Source organism: Neomonachus schauinslandi, chromosome X, assembly GCF_002201575.2.
Source record: "Neomonachus schauinslandi chromosome X, ASM220157v2, whole genome shotgun sequence".
Taxonomy (NCBI): Eukaryota; Metazoa; Chordata; class Mammalia; order Carnivora; family Phocidae; genus Neomonachus; species Neomonachus schauinslandi.
Window position 1 is genome coordinate 58808529 of NC_058419.1, and position 5801 is coordinate 58814329.

Consider the following 5801-nt stretch of genomic DNA (forward strand, 5'->3'; position numbering starts at 1 on the left):
TGGCTATCCAATTTTCCCAACACCATTTGTTGAAGAGACTGTCTTTATCCATTGGACATTCTTTCCTGCTTTGTCAAAGATGAGTTGACCATAGAGTTGAGGGTCCATTTCTGGGCTCTCTATTCTGTTCCATTGATCTATGTGTCTGTTTTTGTGCCAGTACCATACTGTCTTGATGATGACAGCTTTGTAATAGAGCTGGAAGTCCGGAATTGTAATGCCGCCAGCTTTGCTTTTCTTTTTCAACATTCCTCTGGCTATTCGGGGACTCTTCTGGTTCCAAACAAATTTTAGGATTATTTGTTCCATTTCTTTGAAGAAAGTGGATGGTATTTTGATGGGGATTGCATTGAATGTGTAGATTGCTCTAGGTAGCATTGACATCTTCACAATATTTGTTCTTCCAATCCATGAGCATGGAACGTTTTTCCAATTCTTTGTGTCTTCCTCAATTTCTTTCATGAGTATTTTATAGTTTTCTGAGTACAGATCCTTCACCTCTTTGGTTAGATTTATTCCTAGGTATCTTATGGTTTTGGGTGCAATTGTAAATGGGATCAACTCCTTAATTTCTCTTTCTTCTGTCCTGTTGTTGGTGTATAGGAATGCCACTGACTTCTGTGCATTGATTTTATATCCTGCCACTTTACTGAATTCCTGTATGAGTTCTAGCAGTTTTGGGGTGGAGTCTTTTGGGTTTTCCACATAAAGTATCATATCATCTGCAAGGAGTGAGAGTCTGACTTCTTCTTTGCTGATTTGGATGCCTTTGATTTCTTTTTGTTGTCTGATTGCTGTGGCTAGGACTTCCAATACTATGTTGAAGAGCAGTGGTGATAGTGGACATCCCTGCCGCGTTCCTGACCTTAGGGGGAAAGCTCTCAGTTTTTCCCCATTGAGAATGATATCCGCTGTAGGTTTTTCATAGATGGCTTTTATGACACTGAGGTAGGTACCCTCTATGCCCATACTCTGAAGAGTTTAGATCAAAAAAGGATGCAGTACTTTGTCAAATGCTTTTTCTGCATCTATTGAGAGGATCATATGATTCTTGTTCTTTCTTTTGTTAATGTATTGTATCACGTTGATTGTTTTGCGGATGTTGAACCAAACTTGCAGCCCAAGGATAAATCCCACTTGGTCATGGTGAATAATCCTTTTAATGTACTGTTGGATCCTACTGGCTAGTATTTTGATGAGAATTTTTGCATCCATGTTCATCAGGGATATTGGCCTGTAATTCTCCTTTTTGATGGGGGCTTTGTCTGGTTTTGGGATCAAGGTAATGGTGGCCTCATAAAATGAATTTGGAAGTTTTCCTTCCATTTCTATTTTTTGGAACAGTTTCAGAAGAATAGGTATTAATTCTTCTTTAAATGTTTGGTAGAATTCCCCTGGGAAGCCATCTGGCTCTGGGCTTTTGTTTTTTTGGGAGATTTTTGATGACTGATTCAATTTCCTTAGTGTTTATAGGTCTGTTCAGGTTTTCTATTTCTTCCTGGTTCAGTTTTGGTAGTTGATACATCTCTAGGAATGCATCCATTTCTTCCAGGTTATCTAATTTGCTGGCATAGAGTTGTTCATAATATGTTCTTATAATTGTTTGTATTTCTTTGGTGTTGGCTGTGATCTCTCCTCTTTCATTCATGATTTTGTTGGTTTGGGTCATTTCTCTTTTCTTTTTGATAAGTCTGGCCAGGGGTTTATCATTCTTGTTAATTCTTTCAAAGAACCAGCTCCTAGTTTCGTTGATCTGTTCTACTGTTCTTTTAGTTTCTCTTTCATTGATTTCTGCTCTGATCTTTATCATTTCTCTTCTCCTGATGGGTTTAGGCTTAATTTGCTGTTCTTTCTCCAGCTCCTTTAGGTGTAGGGTTATGTGTGTACTTGAGACCTTTCTTGTTTCTTGAGAAAGGCTTGTATTGCTATATACTTTCCTCTTAGGACTACCTTTGCTGCATCCCAGAGATTTTGAATAGTTGTGTTTTCATTTTCGTTGGTTTCCATGAATTTTTTTAATTCTTCTTTAATTTCCTGGTTGACCCATTCATTCTTTAGTAGGATGCTCTCTAGCTTCCATGTATTTGAGTTCTTTGCAACTTTCCTCTTGTGATTGAGTTCTAGTTTCAAAGCATTGTGGTCTGAAAATAGGCAGGGAATGATCCCAATCTTTTGGTACTGGTTGAGACCTTATTTATGACCTAGGATGTGATCGATTCTGGAGAATGTTCCATAGGCACTAGAGAAGAATGTGTATTTCGTTGCTTTGGGATGGAATGTTCTGCATATGTCTGTGAAGTCCATTTGGTCCAGTGTGTCATTTAAAGTCTTTATTTCCTTGTAGATCTTTTGCTTAGACGATCTGTCTATTTCAGTGGGGGGTGTTAAAGTGCCCCTATTATTGTATTGTTGTCGATGTGTTTCTTTGCTTTTGTTATTAATTGCCTTATGTAACTGTCTGCTCCCATGTTAGGGGCATAGATATTTACAATTGTTAGATCTTCTTGTTGGATAGACCCTTTAAGTAGGATATACTGTCCTTCCTCATCTCTTATTACAGTCTTTGGTTTAAAATCTAATTTGTCTGATATAAGGATTGCCACCCCAGCTTCCTTTTTGTGTCCATTAGCATGGTAAATGGTTTTCCACCCCCTCACTTTCAATCTGGGGGTGTCTTGGGTCTAAAATGAGTCTCTTGCAGACAGCATATCGATGGGTCTTGTTTTTTAATCCAATCTGATAGCCTGTGTCTTTTGATTGGGGCATTTAGCCCATTTACACTCAGGGTAACTATTGCAAGATAGGAATTTAGTGCCATTGTATTGCCTGTAAGGTGACTGTTACCATATATTGTCTGTGTTCCTTTCTGGTCTACATTGCTTTTAGGCTCTCTCTTTCCTTAGAGGACCCCTTTCAATATTTCTTCTAGGGCTGGTTTCGTCTTTGCAAATTCCTTTAGTTTTTGTTTGTCCTGGAAGCTTTTTATCTCTCCTTCTATTTTCAATGACAACCTAGCTGGATATAGTATTCTTGGCTGCATATTTATCTCATTTAGTGCTCTAAATATGTCCTGCCAGTCCTTTCTGGCCTGCCAGGTCTCTGTGGATAGGTCTGTTGCCAATCTAATGTTTCTACCCTTGTAGGTTACAGATCTCTTCTCCCAAGCTGCTTTCAGGATTTTCTCTTTGTCTATGAGACTCGTAAATTTTACTATTAGATGTTGGGGTGCTGACCTGTTTTTATTGATTTTGAGAGGTGTTCTCTGTGCTTCCTGGATTTTGATGCCTGTTTCCTTCCCCAAATCAGGGAAGTTCTCTGCTATAATTTGCTCCATTATACCTCCTGCCCCTCTCTCTCTCTCTTCTTCTTCTGGGATCCCAATTATTCTAATGTTGTTTCATCTTATGGTATCAATTATCTCTCGAATTCTGCCCTCGTGATCCAGTAGTTGTTTATCTCTCTTTTTCTCAGCTTCTTTATTTTCCATCATTTGGTCTTCTATATCACTGATTCTCTCTTCTGCCTCATTTATCCTAGCAGTTAGTGCCCCCATATTTGATTGCACCTCATTAATAGCCTTTTTGATTTCTACTTGGTTAGATTTTAGTTCTTTTACTTCTCCAGAAAGGGTTTCTCTAATAACTTCCATCCTTTTTTCAAGCCCAACTAGTATCTTTAAAGTGATGATTCTGAACTCTAGATCCTACATCCTACTAATGTCCGAATTGAGTAGGTCCCTGGCAGTTGGTACTACCTCTTGTTCTTTTTGTTGAATTGATTTTTTCCATCTTTTCATTTTGTCCAGAGGAGAATAGATTAATGAAAGAACAAAATGCTAACGGAGTAATAACGTCCCCAGAAAATATACTCTAAACAAATCAGAGAAGACCTGAAGCAGTGGGAAAAGAAAGGGAAAGAGAGAAAAAAGAAAAAGAAAAAAAAAGAAAAAGGTAAAGATAAAAACAAACAAAAACAGAACAAAACAAAAAAAATCAGAATATGATCAAATATGATCAGGCTGGTACATAGATCAGTGCCACACACTAGATTTGGGGTGTATTTTGGTCTGTTAGAAGAAAGTGCCTCCCAAAATTTTAAAGAAAGAAAAACTTATATATGTACAAAAATAAGGGTTGATATGATGAAGGGATGGAATATGATTGTAAAGATGAAAATTATAAAAAATTTTATAGAAGGAATTGATAAGAAGTTGTTTGAAAAAAGAATGAAGAGGATTTTAAAAAAAAAAGAAAAAAAAGGGAGAGAATGTGATCAGGCAGGGGAGTAGAAAAAAACCATATGCTAGAGATTTAGGGTATATTTTGATCTGTTAGAAGAAACTATCTCAAAATTTTAAAGAGAGAACAACTTATATATATATATATGCCAAAAATACGGGTAACTACTATGAAGGGATAGAATATGACTCTAAAAATGAAAAATAAAAATGTTTTTTAAAAAAGGGATTGATAAGATTTTGGTTGAAAAAGGGAAAAAGAAAAATTAAAAATAAAAAAAAGACAGTTAAAAAAAATTAACTTTGAAAGACTACAGAATCATGGTAATAAAGCCATGGATTCTATGTGCAGTATTCCCCTAGCCCTGGAGTTCTGCTGTTCTCATTGATCGGTAAACTTGGTCTTGTCTGGCTGTTCTTGCTGATCTTCTGGGGGAGGGGCCTGTTGCCGTGGTTTCCAAATGTCTTTGCTGGAGGTGGAATTGCCCCGCCCTTGCCTGGTCAGGGCTAAGTAATCTGCTTCGGTTTGCTCTCGGGAGCTTTTGTTTCCTGCAAGCTTTCCGTATAGCTTTGGAGGACGAGAGTGAAAACGGCGGCCTCCCAATCTCTGCCTCGGAGGAGCTGTGAACTCGGGGCCTCGATCCTCAGTGCACCCCCAGAGAAAAGCAGTCAGTCACTCCCGTCTCCTCGGTCTCCAGCCACACTCCGTGCTCACCCAGCCTGTGACCGAGCATTTCTATCTCTGGCACCCGACCCCGGGTGGAGTCTCCAAACCCAGCAGATCTCTATGGTGCACTCCCGCACCTTTCCTCCCAGGGGAAGAAGGTGAGTCTCCCCGAATCTGCCACTTGTTGGGTCCCTCCTGGAGGAGCAGTGGCCCGACTGTGCTGTGGATCACGGTTTATGGCAACCCCGAGCTGAGAGCCCGCACCTCAGCTCCGTCTCTGCAGCCTGCTTCCCTGCTCTGATACCTGGGAGCTCTGCCACACTCAGGCACCCCCGGTTTTTCTGTGACCCCGAGGGTCCTGAGACCACACTGTCCCGCGAGGGTTCCACCCCCCGCTTAGCCACTGGAGTGACGTCCCTCAGCAGAGCCGACTTCTAAAAGTTCCGATTTTGTGCTCCGAGGCTCTATCACTTGCCAGAAGCGGCTGTCAGAGGCCCATCCCCCGTCGTCTATCCTCCCAAATATTGCTTCAGATTCACTTCTCCGCGCGTCCTACCTTCCAGAAAGTGGTCGCTTTTCTGTTCAGAGAGTTGTTGCTATTCTTTTCTTCGATCTCCTGTTGAGTTTGTAGGTGTTCAGAATGGTTTGATCCCTATCCAGCTGAATTCCTGAGAGGAGACGAAATCCAGGTCTCCTACTCCTCTGCCATCTTGCTCCGCCCCCCTCTCAAAAAAGGAAATTTTCTAAAGCTTGAGAGAACACTACTAAATGTTCTATTTGTATGTAAGACCAATAACAACTAAATGGTGGCTATATTTTGAGAAGATAATTGAAGATCAGTGGCAGAGTTTGTTATTTATTTTGATTGTTCAGATGAAAAAAAATAAAAAGGCAAAT